The sequence below is a fragment of the Pseudorca crassidens genome, chromosome 7 (genome assembly GCF_039906515.1).
Source record: "Pseudorca crassidens isolate mPseCra1 chromosome 7, mPseCra1.hap1, whole genome shotgun sequence".
Lineage (NCBI taxonomy): Eukaryota > Metazoa > Chordata > Mammalia > Artiodactyla > Delphinidae > Pseudorca > Pseudorca crassidens.
In genome coordinates, this window is record NC_090302.1 from 2,989,787 (window position 1) to 3,003,693 (window position 13,907).

At 66.5% G+C, this 13,907-nt stretch overlaps 1 protein-coding gene and 1 long non-coding RNA gene across 4 annotated transcripts in view; one reads left to right on the forward strand and one right to left on the reverse strand.

The window, feature by feature from the left end:
- RXRA (retinoid X receptor alpha) overlaps positions 1-13,907 on the forward strand; it is a 96,653-nt gene that overhangs the window by 22,234 nt on the left and 60,512 nt on the right. The gene's annotated exons all lie outside the window — the stretch shown is intronic.
- On the reverse strand, positions 2,783-8,430 carry LOC137227280 (uncharacterized). The gene is made up of 5 exons (XR_010944763.1): positions 8,170-8,430; positions 6,758-7,529; positions 6,325-6,469; positions 4,941-5,499; positions 2,783-4,465 (listed from the first exon to the last, which is right to left on the reverse strand). It is a non-coding gene; the product is annotated as an uncharacterized lncRNA (long non-coding RNA).

Here is a 13,907-nt window from a genome sequence, read left to right on the forward strand (position 1 = left end):
GAGAGTAGAATTCTGAGCGTGGTGCCCAAACGCTGGCCCCCCGGCCTCCAGGAGCACCTGCTCAGTAAGGCTGCGCCCCGGGCACCCGCTCCGCCCAGCACCCGTGGGAGCTGCGGTGTAGCGCCAGTGGGCAGAGAGGCTCCGGGGAGGGGGCAGGCATGTCGGAGAGCCAGCTGTGTCGCAGGCAGTGAAGGGAGTGCCTGTGCTGAGGCGGTGGGTGATATTTGGTGTTGCGCCGCCGCCAGGCAGGGACCTGCACTGCCCCTGGACTCGTGGTGGGGATGGGGGTCCCCTGAGTGCTGCCCCGGCCCAGGAGGGCCCGCATGGAGGCTCTCCCGGGAGAGGGGGTTGGCCGGGCCTGGGGCTGCCGCCTGCCCCCACCTGTGATGCTGTGCCCGGACGCCTGCTTGGGCAGCTCTGGGCAGGGAGTGACCCGGCCCGGGTGGAGGGCTTGGTGGGCTTGGTGAGTGGGGAGTGGGGGGCATCCCTGATGGGGCAGGAGAGAGCAGACAGAGACTGGCCTGTCTGCCCGGGGGGGGGGCTCTGAAGTTGGGGGCTGGTGTGTCGGGGTTGAGGAGCCTGGCCAGGGAGGGGGTGAGGGAGAAGCAGCCCCCTCTGGTGGGCTGGGACCTGACCTGGGGGCCACGGGTGGCCCGATGCCCACATGAGGTTTGGTGTCTCAGGGTCTGTGGGACCGAGCGGGCCGTGTCTCTTGGTGTCGGGCTGCTGCAGCTGGGGGTGGTGGCCACAGCGGGTGGGCTGGGGCCCGCGGCCTCTCGGTCCCTGGGGCTTATTATGTGCAGGGAGCATTAGGGGACGGGGACCAGAGTCTTAGGTGAGCGCGGGCGGGCTGGGCTGGCGGCATCGGAGGCCCCATGCTGGACTCTTTGGGTCTTCGGTCCCCCCTGAGGCTGTGTGTATCTCCGTGTCTGAGAATTTGGCCATATTCGCTTTGAGTGTGTGTCTAGGGTGTGAACCCAACGATCACAGCTCTGCACGTGATCCCGCAGGGCCGAGCTCCTGGGCCGTGCCCACCCAGGACGGCTGCTCAGAGGCGGGCAGGGCAGCTGGCTCGGGGCGTCGGGCAGGGACACAGCTGGCGGCTGGCTGACAGCACACACCAGCGTTCTGCCCGTAACACTGTCCGCCTCCTGCACTGCTGGGCCCCCTTCCCCGGGCCCTGGACTCACGCCTCTGTCCGGGGTACGCGCGGGTCCAGGGTCAGAAAGAGTGGCTGCGCCAGATGGCTGGGCGGGTGCATCTGCCCAGTGATCTCAGGAGGGGCTGTGCTGATCGCAGGCTTTGATTAAACGACCTGTCCAGGCCGGCTGGGCAGCTGGTCAGTGTCAGGCTCGCCCGGCAGGATGCGTGGAAGCTGCCACGGTGCTGCAGGGGTGGGGGAGGGAGGGGGAGGTGGGGGGATGGGCCTTCTAGAGCGCTGGGGGCGCTGGCACTGCAGGGTGGAGGGCCAAACACACCACTGGCGTTAGAGACCCCCGGCTCCTCTGAGCCTCAGTTCCCGCAGCTGTAGAGGAGGCTGGCCATCCTGGTCTCGCAGCTGGGTCAGCGGCTGGGGGTTCCGCGGGGCTGCCTGTGGCGGGGTCATCCTCCTCAGAGGCCCGTAGTTTCCGTCCAGGGTCTTCCCCTGTGGAGGGCACAGCGGGCAGCCAGCCAGCTGCCCAGGAGCGATGGTGCCAGGCCCACGGATGTGTCCTCTGGCCGTGCTCACCGTGTGGCCTGCGCAGTAAATGGAAGGACCTTGCCCTCGGTGCCCGGCCGGGCATGGTGGCCTGGTTCACCACCCCTCCCACCCAGGGGGCTGCTCATCTGGAATGTTTTCACCCTCTGTTCGGAGGCAGGCGGGAAGGAGGTGGGCCGGGGTCCTCGCCCACCCTGCTGCACGTGGGGACGCATTCCGGGGAGCTGAGTCCTGGGGCCCCTCTCTCCGGCTCTGCCTCCTCATCTGTACTGTGCGCTCCGTGAGGGGGCAGGGGCTGCACTGCCACCGCCGGAGGCCGAGTGTCACACGCCTCTCTCACCTGGCCGTTGCCGTGCTCCTCGGTGACGGTGGGCAGAGGCCCTGGGAGGGCGGCCAGGGCCTCTCCGCTCCGCTTTAGTATCCCCGCCTGTAAAACGGGGGGCTGCCGACTTAACCATCACGAGAAGCGTTTGCAGCCTTGAGGTACAAACGCCCGATCATGAGGAAGTGCTGGCGTCGGGGGCTGGGCCTCTGATGTTTTGCTTAGGAAACGACAGTGCTGGGGACAGAGCTGGTTCTCCTGGAGCAGGCTGGACTGGCACTGGAGGTCCAAACATGGCAGGTCTGGGACCAGGAGGCCTGGGGGGACATTGCTGGTGACCTTGGGCCCCCGTGTCCCCCTCCAAGGAGTCACCGCCCAGAGGCCTCCCCCCCCCAGCAGTGGAGTTTGTGATGCACCAGGGCAGGGTGCAGGGGAGGGAAGAGCCTGTGGACCCAGGCGGCGACAGGGTGCTGGCTGTGGGGCGGACAGGTGTCCAGCCCCCGCCCTCACCTCATCACCCCAAACTCGGTGTCCTCCCAGCTCGGGGAGCCCCTGGAGAGGCCAGGGATCCTACACCTTGGGAAACGTGATCCCCTCCCTGGCCTGTGAATATTTCATCAGCGGATTAAAAATTGAAGCTGAACCTTCGTCGCCTGCTCCGAGCGGGTGGAGGAGGGGCGCCGGCTCCGTTTCAGGCCCGTCTGAGTATTTTTTTTTTGATGATGGAGTCTCGTCAATTAGGAAATGACACTGCTGTTTAAAATGCCGTCGCGCGGCCTCTTTAATTAAAGCCGAGGTGTGATAGCCAATCTGGAGCCGTGAATGAATGTTTAAGCATCAAATGAGAGGTGAACGGCGCCCGGTGGGGTCTGTGAGAGTGGGTGCGCGGGGCCTCGGGGAGGTCTGGGGCGGCCATGCAGAGGCTGTGGGCCCGGCCTCTCGGGGGCGGGGTGTGTGGCTGGCGTGTGTTGGTGGGGTCGTTCTGGTCTGTGTGTGGCAGGGTGGGGGGTGGTAGATTCTGGTCTCTGTGTGCCCATGTGTGAGTGTGCAGGTGTGCACGTGTGTCAGGACGGGGAGAGCCTGGGGGGCTGAGGTCTGGCTTCCTGTTGGTCAGGAGGCCTGATGTGTGGGGAGCTGGAGCCCTGACGGCCCCGCAGGAGGGTCCCAGGAGTGATGTGTGAGGGGCTTGAATACAGCCAGGGGTCAGTGTTCTGGGCTTGAGGGCCTGGTCCCAGGGCTGCAGTGGGCTTTGGGCCTGCCCAGGTGTGTGATGGTAACGTGGCGAGGCAGGGGGCAGGTGAGCCGCCCCCAGGCCTCCCGGGCCGTGGGGCAGCCTAGACGTGGATGGACCCTGCCACTCCTGACGGGAGGGTCGGACACCCCAGCGGGGTTGGGCTGGGGGATCCAGCCAGGCCTGGTGGCCGCTCGCCAGGGCCCACCTGGGGTGCATGAGGGCCCGCGGGTGCGTCTCGGGCACCAGGGAGGGCTCAGGGGTCCCACTCCGGGCCCACAGACGGGCGGCCCAGGGCTTGGCAGCACCACCCTGCCCCTCCCCACCTCGCCTCTGCCCAGCAGCGGGCAGAGGTGGCCGCGCGCCCAGAGCAGACCGTGCGAGGCTAAGTGTCTGGACCACCCAGCCTCCAGCCACCCTCTGCTGGGCCTCCCTTGTTTTCCTTTGGCGGGGCCGGCGCTGATCCCCGGCTGCCGGCGGGCGCTGGGGGCCGCGTGCCCCAGCCACGTCCTGCAGCTACCTCCTGACTCAGCGGCAGTCTCCGCTGCGAAACAGAGTCAGGGTGCGGATGTCATGGGGTCGACCGAGGGGCCGAGTGCGGGGCCAGCACGGGGAGTGGCTCCACGTCGGTCCTTAGCGTCCCCTGCACGTTGTATGGGGCGCAGAGAGCGGCGCGGTCCTCTGGGAGAGCGAGGTGCCCACTCCATTTGCGCATCCCGGGGGTCGGGGGCAGCTGCGTGGGCTGCAGCGCCTTGGGCACGTCGGCCCCATCTGCTCATCTTCCCCAGCCCAGGGCAGCGGGTCTCAGCGCGGTCTCCCCCGTCTTCCTTGTCTCCTGGGGGACGGGGCCCCCACTTCCTAGCGTGGGCACTGGTTGCACCCGGGGAGGCAGAGGGCAGTTCGCGCCCTGGGTTCTCCCCGTGTTGTTGGGCTGGGCCCCGGGCGCGTGGGCTGGGAGGGTGAGTGGACTGGCCGGGGCCCTCCAGGGTCTGCCGAGTTGGATCCCCTTTTGGCACTGGTGGCGGGGAGGGGTGGGCCCACAGCCAGGATTCCGGGGCCCGAGGCGACGAGGGCAGACCCTGGCCTGAGCCGGCTCTGCTGGGGAGAGGGCATGTTTATTTTCTTAGGCGGATTTAAAGGCTGCTGGAATTGTACTCACGAAGGTCCCCAGAAGGTGGAATTTCTGACAGCCCTGGGTGTGGGAGGCCTGGGCCTGGTGGACAGACGTGGAGGGGAATCTGGCGGCCTGGGCTGCATGTGTGTGCATGTGTGCAAGTGGGCACGTGTGTGTGTGCGTGTGTTCGTGCTGCCGTGTGTGTACATGCAGGGGTGTTAGGCTGGTCTCCCTTCGCGTGGCCGCCCTGGACAGTCCCCGCTTTCAGCAAACCTTCCCTTGTGTTCAAAAGAATTCAGACTCTACCAAGTGATGCCCTGTCAGCTTCTTGGAACGTGTGTGTCCCCAGTGTGTCCAGCTGGGCCTTCCGGTCCTCCTGAAGGTGGTGGCCTGGATACAGCCCTCCTGCTCCAGACCAGCAGGTCGCCTGCCCTCCCGCCAACCCCTTCCCAGGGCAGGAGGGCTGAGGTGCCCTCTGGGCAGTGATACCAGGCCTCGGGAAGGGAAGGGGCCATTCCTCCCTGAAGCCTTCCGGTCCCTTTAGAAGGTGGTTTGTTTCCAGGGCTAGGTGTACCTGTTTGGCGAGCCGAGCCGTCTGTGACTTGGCATGCCTGACGTCTCCCTGGTGATGTTGGAAAGACTCATGGACAGCTCCAAACACATCTCCGAGCCACGCCGAGGGCGCTTTTAGAAAGCTGTGTCTGCTTTTCGGGGCAGTGTTCCACAGGGGCTGCAGGGGATGGGGTTGGGAGAGCAAGAGGTACCGTCTCGGGGAGCAGAGGTCACCAGGCCCCTGGAGCGGGGACTCAGGTCTGCCCCAGCCCACAGGCCCCAGCCCGCAGGCCTCTCTGACTGACTGATCGTGGCCGCCAGGGGCTCAGCGGGAGAAGTTCTGGGGCCTCGGCGAGGTGCAGTGATGGCAAGCAGGGAGATCAGGGGCAGGAGAGGTGCGTGCCGCGCCGTTGCCGTCCTGGGCCTGCCGGCGTCCGCAGCTACTGGGATGGAGCTCTGTCACCAGGGGCTGAATGGCGAGGCCGTGTCCGTGGTCATCATCACTCCTCCAGAATTGTTCGCCGATGCCGCCGCCGGTTACTCTGCACCCCCCCTCCTTGAACAGGCTGGCGGGAGAAGGCCTGAGGGATTTGTGAAAGTGACCCGGTCGGAGCGTCTCACCCTGGCTGCCCTGACCCTAACCCGAACCCTCCCTGCCTTGCCCTCCTTTGAAAGCAGGGGAGCCTTCAGAACTGCCGGTGTCCAGGCCACGCCCTGGACCAATTAGATCAGCAGCCTTGGGGGCCGGGCCTGGGCCCTGGGGCTTTTCAGCAGCCCCTGGGTGACACTGATGTGCAGGTATCATTTGGGCCAGGTGCTCCCCAGTATCCTTCCTGTAACTCCGTGTGTGTGTGTGTGTGTGTGTGTGTGTGTGTGTGTGTGTGTGTGTCTCTTCCTTCCCAGGAGATTTAAATCTTCAGGAGCTCTGTTGTTGGTCTGGGTCAGACCTGGCCCCATGTCCTGGGCCCTCCACGCTCCTCAGGTGATGATTCCCTGAGTCCCTGATCTGTGGCTCCCGTCCCGCAGACCTTTGCACGCTGACTTCCCTGCCAGTGCCCGTGGGCCTTCCAGGGCCGGCGATGGGCGTGGGCATGTAGGGACTGAGGCCACTAGGAAGTCGCCACTGGTAGTTGGGGAGCCTGCCTCAGTGTTATGGGGTGTTTGGGCCAGAGGGACCCCCCAGAGACTGGCTCCCCTGCTCTGAGGAAGCTGTGCGAGCAGGGTGTCTGTTCCAGGAGTGCCCGGGACCCGTGATTGCAGGAGGGCCGTGCATCCTTTCTCCTGTCCAGGTTGGCCTTTGGGGTTCAGGGTGGGGCTGGGGCCGGGCCACCCCCTCCCTGCAGGCAGGAGCCCTCCCCTGTGCCTGGCTCCCCTCTGCCTCTTTCTGCCCCGGAGTCCATCCTCACCTGGGGAAGTGCAGGCCCAGGTCCCAGGCTCTGTGCTGTGGGTCCCCAGGGTCAGCGTGAGCGGTGCCTGGCGGGCTGGGCATCTGAGCTCCGCAGCTGGGCCAGGCGGCCAGTCTGACTTGTAGGGGGCAGGGAGCGCTGGCAACTGAAAGGCAGATGGTGAAGACCAGCCGGGCCGTCGTCCGGGGTCAGGAAGATGTCGGGCACCTCCCCGCACCCCACCCCAGTCTCAGTTTCCTGATCTGCCCTCGGGAGGCTGGGAAGGTGAACGGTGCTCGTGGCTCAGCCACAGCCTTGGGAATCACTGCTTGTCAGTTTTGGTTAATCTTCGCTTGTTTGGGCCGCACCTCTCGGGTGGGGTGGGAAGGGAGAGGCACAGGCCCAGAGTTCGGGGGCCAGCAGAGCCCGAGAGGAGGGATGGGGTGGCGGCTACCTGCAGAGAGGTTTGCAAGGCGTCCTCTGTGGCCAGAGCTGAGTGCTGCGAGGTCTGGGAGGCCCGGACCCTGCCCCCCTGAGGGTGGGGGAAGCACCGACCTCTGCCCTCGCTCTGTTCTGCAGCCTGAAGGGCGGTGGGTCCTTGCAACACTGCAGAGGCAGGTAGAGACCTGGCCCGTTGTGCAACCTGCAGCTGTGCGGGGAATTCCTCCCAGGGCCCTGGCTCTGCCCTGCCCTGGAGTCTGCATTCTTTGGAAAGCTTTGTGGCTCCCTGGTCCCAGGGGAGCAGAGGCTGTGAGGGTGTCAGATAAGGGTGTCAGCCTAAGGGTGTCAGATAAGCCCTTGGGGGGGGGGCTGACCACAGTCGGGTTTGGGGGACGAGGTCTGGGATGGCTGCTGGACCTGGATGCCTCCGAAGAGAGGAGGCAGGGTGGTGTCCCCACGGGGAGCCAGAGTGGGGTCCACCAGAGCTCTTGCTGTGGGAGCTGGACTCAGGCTGTCCCAGACTAGGCCTCCTTTTCCTGGTGACCGGGGAAGCATGAACCCTGCTGGCCTTTGCTCCTTCCCTGCCACCCCAGACGGTCTGGGACGGGCTAGGGGCCTTCTCGGGAGGCCGACCCACCTTCTCCCAGCTTCCCTGCCCCAACCCTGTGGGGCTGGGTAGGCTGGTCCCGGGTGGGCGGCACAGCGTCAGGCTTTTGGGGGTGCCCCCACTGGGGAGCAGGGGGCCACAAGTTACTCAAGTACTCCGAGCCTTGGTTTCTTCATCACTGAAATGGAGAGAATAAGGCGCTGCCTCGCTGGGTCTCTGTAGGGTGGGTGGGAACGGTCTGGGTCACGCTGGGAAGATGGAGCACGTGGCGGCGGGGTCTGGGGTCCCCGGGTCTGGCCTCGGGCTGGGCTCACCATCTGGGCGTGAGAAAAGATCCCTGGCGGGTGGGCGGGCCACGGGGGCGCGAGGGTCCCCACGGCGGGCTCCTCTTCAAGCCCGTCCCCCAGCCCTGCTGATGAGGGAGGGGACCCTGTGCACAGAGGAGGCTGGGGGGGAGTGGGGCCCTCCCCGCCCCCAAGTGACGGCCCTGCGTGCCGGGCGCACGGGGGTGATCCTGTTCGTGACTCTTGGACCAGATACCGCTGGGCTTCAGGCGGGGAGGGTGGACTTTCTCATCAGGGTCCTACTGAGGGGAGGGGGGTCACAGCTCGGCTGGCGGCACGTGTGCCCACACGGCCGGGAAAGGCCTCCCCTCGCCCGGGGCCTGCTCAGCCCGGACCCTGATAGAGGGTGTCTCCCGGGGCCCCCTCACCTGCCTCCTTCCCCACCTAGCAGCCTCAGGGCCCGAGCCGGGCTGGGGAGCAGAAACGAGACACAAAGCAAAGCAGAAATCCGCCCCCAGTCCCCCCACCCCGCACCTCTGCCTGCTTATCTGCGGCCCAGTGGCCTGTTGCAATCGCTCGCTGGGGGCCGGGTTGCATAACGCGTTGGAGCAGATAGTCGCCCGGTGCTGGGTCGTCCGGGGCAGTTGGACGGGTTTGGATCTGGTCCCCGGTGGAGGGCCTGCTCCCCGGGAGGAGAAACCAGCCGGAGTCGGCTGCTGCGGGACACGCCTGCACCCTCCTCCCCGCTCCCCCGGCCCCGTCCTGGGGAAAAGCGGGCTCTGCGGGGCCGGGGAGAGGCCTGCACGGAGCTGGGTCTCGCCTCAGCCCCTGTCCTGCAGCTGTGTGACGTCAGGCCCTTCCCGCCTCGGTTTCCTCCTGGGCCCGGGTTGGAGGAGGGGGTCTGTCCACAGGAGTTGTGCCAGGCCCCGGACGGCTGGGTCAAGGGGAGGGCGGGAGCCGCGGAGGCCCTGGCGACCCCACGCCCGCCAGGCCCCCTGAGGCCTGGGGATGCAGTGGTGGACACGGTCCTGAGCGGCGTTTAGGGAGGGAGTGCGCCTCCCAAGCAGCAGTCGGCTCTCTGTTAGCCAGAACGTCCCAGGACGCGGACCTGTTTCAGAAATAAGCAGGGCCACCCTCAGGGCGGAGCCCACGTTCCTAGAAAAGGGGGTGTCAGGCGTGCTTCTCTGTAAGTTGACCAGTGTGGCCCTGGCAGCCTGTGACCTGTCTTACCAGGGGATGAGATTGTGGCGGCAGCTCGTGGCAGGCCCGAGGGCAGCGGGGAGAAGCGACGGCCGAGGAGGAGGCCGGGGGCGGCCGCAGTTATCCACGGTGCCCCGGGAGCACGGGAAGGCCGGCGGGAGCACGGGCCGTGGGTGGCCTGGGGATCCTTCGGGACGCATGGCGGGAGTGAGGTGCGACCCCTGCGTGTGTTTTCGTGGACAGACCCTGGTCGCCTGCCCACCCGAGGGTTGTGTCCTTCAGAGGGGTCCCCGTGGGAGGCCGTGTGTCACTTCTGAGAGGGTTGCCGCTGGCCACCCTGCCCCCGACCAAGGAAGGAGCCGACAGTCACTGCTTTCCCAGGTCAGGGCCCAGACCGCCAAGTTCTGCCCAGCCCAGGCTGGGTGTCCTCACCTGGAGACTGTCCTGGCCTGATGAGCCGTGAGCTGGGCAGGAGGCCACTTTCAGGCAGGAGGTAAGGCGAGGGCTCAGGGTCTAGTTGGGGCGACGGGCAGGACGTGGGCAGCTGCAGTCCAGGGTGAGAGGGACTCCGTCAACCTGGGCTGGGGTGGAGCTTGGGGGAAGGCTTCCTGGAAGAGGCAACAACCTGCAGGTCTAGATAAGGGAACGGATGGGGGAACAGCATTTGCAAAGGCCCAGAGGTGAAAGGGGACTTCTGGGTTCTTGCGGGGAAGTCAAGGCCTGAGCCTGGGCTGGCCCCAGAGGGCCTGTGCCGGGTCTGGACTTGACCCTGTGGGAACCCTGGACGTGTTGTATGCGGAAGCTAACAAGGTCCAGTTCCCGAGAATTCTCCAGGAATCTGGGTTTCCAGGCTTCCCTCTGGTGCTGTTTCAGTAGAGCAGCGCTGCCCGCAGGCTCTCCCTGCCCTTGTTGTCAGCAGGATGGGGCAGGACCGCTCAGCCCTGCCCGACACACGCTGCTCTGGGGCAGGCCTGGGCCAGGGCTGGGGTCTCCGCGAGGCGGTGGTGGCAGCCTCGGGAATGCCGGCAGGTCTGAGCCTGGCCTGTGTGTGAAAGCGTGCTGTGCATGAGGGCAGAGGGCCAGGAGCCCCGCAGTTCACAGTTCACTGCTGCGGGCTCAGGGAGGGAAGGGGAGGGGGGTGTCCCAGCATCCCCTAGAGCTTAGAAAAGCGGAAGGAAAGAAGGGGTGCGGGGGAGCCTTGTGGGCCAAGCTAGAATCGCCGAGAGGCTCACACCCCACGTTGGGGGGGATTTTCATTAAGCCTTGTGTCACCTCCCCCTTTCCAAGGCAGAGGGGCCCGTTCAGTTCAGGGAGCGTTTGAGCACCTCCTGGTGCAGGAGAAGTTTGGGGTGAGGCCCAGGAGGAAACAGGGTCTGCAGCAGAGAGTGGGGGGCCTTGGGGGGCGGGTCTCCCAGGCTATCAGTAGGGACAGGCGAGGAGAGTGAGGTGTTCCCTTTGGGCCACTTCCCCGCCTAAGAACCAGATTTGAAACCCACCAGTCTCAGTGAACATCTGGGGAAACTGAGGCCCAGCAGTGGATGCCCGAGGCCACGCAGAGCCTGGGAGGGCTGCAGGGCCCAGGCGGCTTTGATGGGGCTCCCTTGTCGGGGCTGCCCTGGGGCCTCTCGTGTTTTGGAGGGCACCTCTGCTCGTTATTCGCCAGTAACCAGCTAATTAGTCATGCGGGGGGTGCCTGCTGCCCCAGGCTGCCCCGCCCCGGGCACTTTTTTCTTCTGGCTTCACTCCCTTTCCTTCTCCATCCCTCTTGGCTCTCTGGCGCTCCTGCCCTGCGGCGCCTCGCCAGCTCCCAACCCCCCATCTGCCCAGCTCCCAGCCCCCAGCCCCCCAGCTCCGTGGAAAATGAATTCCATAAATCGTCATCCTCATTCTCCTCTGGGCTCTGCGCCCTCTCAGGGGACACTGTGTATGCCTTTGTCTGGAGGGTGCTGGGCTGGGGAGAGTGGGACCCCAGGGGAGGAGGCTGGCCCCCACTCTCTCTCCGTGGGCCTGGGCTTGATTTTTCCCGAAGATTGGTTAAGAAGGACCCGTCACTCACTCTGCTGAATAAGTAATAAAAAACCCAGTAATCGTTTGTGGCCTGAATCCCAGGAGAGGGCAGGTACCTGTGGCTCTGGGGTCAGAACCAGCCGCGGTGGAGCCCTGGCGGGGGCAGGTGGCAGGCGGCCCCTCCTGTGGCCACCCCCCGCCCTCCCCAAACACACAGCCATGGTTCGGGAGGTCCTGTGACAGCCCTTGGTGCCTGGCCGACCTCCTGGCCACTTTTCTCATGGGCTGCTTCAGGCCATCTGTCTAGCTGGGCAGGGCAGCCCGGGGGGCTCTGGTGGGCCTGGCCTGTGAAGGGAAGGAGCTCACGCACTGAGGCTCCTTGTCGCCCCACCAAGGCTAGGCAGAAGGTTCTGGGGCCTCCCGGGGTCCCGGGCTGGAGAGGGGGCAAGGAGCCAGGCAAGGCGGTTGAGCCAGGGTGGGACTGGCGGTGCTGAGTGCCGCGTCCGGTCCTTCAGCCGTGATCCGGGCTGGGTTTGTCATGGCCACTTAACCCCCCAAGAGGCAGAGGTGGCAGGAGCCCCCAGGCTCTTACCTAAAGCCCCTGCTCTCACTGTCTGGCCAGGGGGTGGGGGCGTGTGTGTGGGGGGGTGGTCCCAGGGTCCCCAGGCCCGGGCTGGGAGCCACGTGCTGCTCTCGGTGGCCTTGCCCAGGCTGCGGGGTGAGGGGTCGGCGTCCGGCCGCTGCCTGAGCCGGTGACGGGCTGCAGATTCCCGCGTGGTCGGGGCCAGGGCCGAGCTGGCAGGAAGCAGCTGTTCCTTCCCCGCTCCCACCCGTGCTGGTCACGGGACCGAGCTGTGACAGTGAGGCCGGGTGTGCCCTGTGGCCTTGCAGAAGTGCTGGGTTCGAGATGGCATCCCTGAGCCCGCCTCCTCGTCTGGAGGACAGGCGGTGGGGACGACGTGGGTGCCGTGCCCTGCCCAGCACCCCTCGTCCAGACGCTGCTTCCAAGCCTGTTGAAAGGTCTTTAGCAGCAGAGGGGCCCCCGCTTCGGTCCCAGGGTCTGACTTGTCCGGGGGCAACCCGGGATCCGGGACCACCCAGGGAGGAGTTCTGGCCAGGACGTCCTTGAGGGAGTAGCCCCATTCAAGGCCTGGGGTCCCTGGGAGTGGGGCTGCCCCCGGGCTGGGCCGAGACCTGGGACTTCGCCTGGGGGATGGTGGACGCGGGGGACCAAGGCGGGGGCAGGCCGGGCGGGTGCCGAATGGGGCTGTTGGGCAGGCTGGGCGAAGGGGTCCTGGGCTGGGACCTGTGAGAGCCCCAGCTGAGCCCCATCTTTGCTCTGGTCTGGGGTCTGGGAGCCGCCTCCGGGTGGTCTGGGAACCCAGGAGGCCTGGCAGGGTTTGTGAGGTGCCTGCCTCCGCCCCGGCTCCCTTTGAGCCCGGTGCGGCCAGCGCCTCCTCTGCGGGCTCCGCTCGGAGTTTATCTGATGGGAGCGAGCAGCCTTTCGGTGTCAGACTTGACTTTGCCATGTGTCCTGGCATCTGTCTCATCAGAGTAACGCGGTGACCATTTTGCTAATTTGCTCATGAACTAATTAACACTGGAGCTTTCTCTGGGCCTGGCACCTGGTCTCAGAGCCAGAAGGAAACTTGGAGAGCTCACGTCACGGGTGGGGAGACCGAGGTCTCCCTCGCGGCAGGGCGGCTGTCCCCGCGCTGGCCCTGACGCCATCCGGGCCTGCGACCCACTGTGTGCAGTGGCCCATTTCAGGACCTGCCCAGCTGTCCTGGCGCCTCGGGCCCCGTGGTCCCTCCTCGCGTCACCCCCTGCTACCCACGCCCCCACCCCCCGTCCCTCTCGCTCTTTCCAGCCCGAGTCCATCCAGGGGGTGCTGGGACAGCCGTGGCCAGAAGGTGCAGGTGACGGAGGTGCAGGCGACGTGCCCCAGCTCTGGCCCCCTCCCAGCCCCGAGCTCGCCCCTGGCCAGCACTGCCTCTCCTGGACGTTGTCCCACTGCCCGAGGGGGTCAGGAGGGACGTGGCTCTGGAAAGTGGGCTCTGCTTGTCCCTGCTGCTTGGGGCAGCCCCCGCTCGTGCCTCAGTGTCCCCATCGCCGCTGGGCTATCGCCCGCCCCGGCCCCGCGTGTTCCTTGCCCGACCTGCCCCCCCGGCTCCTGATCGTCTCGTGTATGGGGGCCAGAGGTCTGTGCGGGGCCGGGGCGTCTCCCGGACCCCTCGCGCCCGCTGTGGTTCCCGTGGGCGCTCCCGCAGCCCCATGTCTCTCCCTCCTGCCCCAGGCAGCGTGTTTTGGTGGCTGGTCCGGGGTTGCCCCCAGCCTTGCCCGGCTGGGCTTCCAGAGGGCGGGAGTGGAGCTGGCCGTGTCCCCACTGTGCACCCAGCACCCGGCACAGCGCTCGCGGCCGCGGGTGCTCTGAGCGAATAAACGGTGGTATTCGAGGTTGCAGAGCTGCCTCCCAGAGACGGGCCGCCTTCTCTCCCTGGGGCGGGGGCCCTGGGGCCACGTGAGTTGTTTCCCCGAGCAGGAGAGACCAGAGATCCCCAGGGGTGAGCCTCAGAGTCTGTGTGGAGCCACTCGTCTCTCGTGGCCAGCTCCTGGCCGGGGTGGACGCTCCTGATGATGGCCAAGCCTGGCTGTCGGGGCTCCAAGTGGGAGTTGGGGAGGGGTCTTCTCCTCCGCCAGAAGCCCTGCCTCCCCGCCTGAGCCTGGCTCCCACACCATGTTTCTCGGGCCCGAGGCGCCCTCCGACCCGGCCATCCCATCCCTCCCCAGCTCCCAGCCCCGGTCTGGGCGAACGCTTGCTGTCCTTAGTCAGAGAAGGACGGGGATGGCCGCAGGGCTGGCGCCCCTCCTCCCACCCCCTTCCCTTTGACAGGTCTGGGACGGTATGGTCACCCTCCCGGGGCTGCAGGGCTCTGTCTGTGGTGGGGAGCCTTCTGGGGGTCTTCGTGTCTTGTGATGGGCGTACTGTGAGTGATGGCCGCGGGTGTGTGGGCAGCAAGGCCTCGCTGCTCCCTGTTTCTGCACAGCCTGGTGGCAGCAGGGCC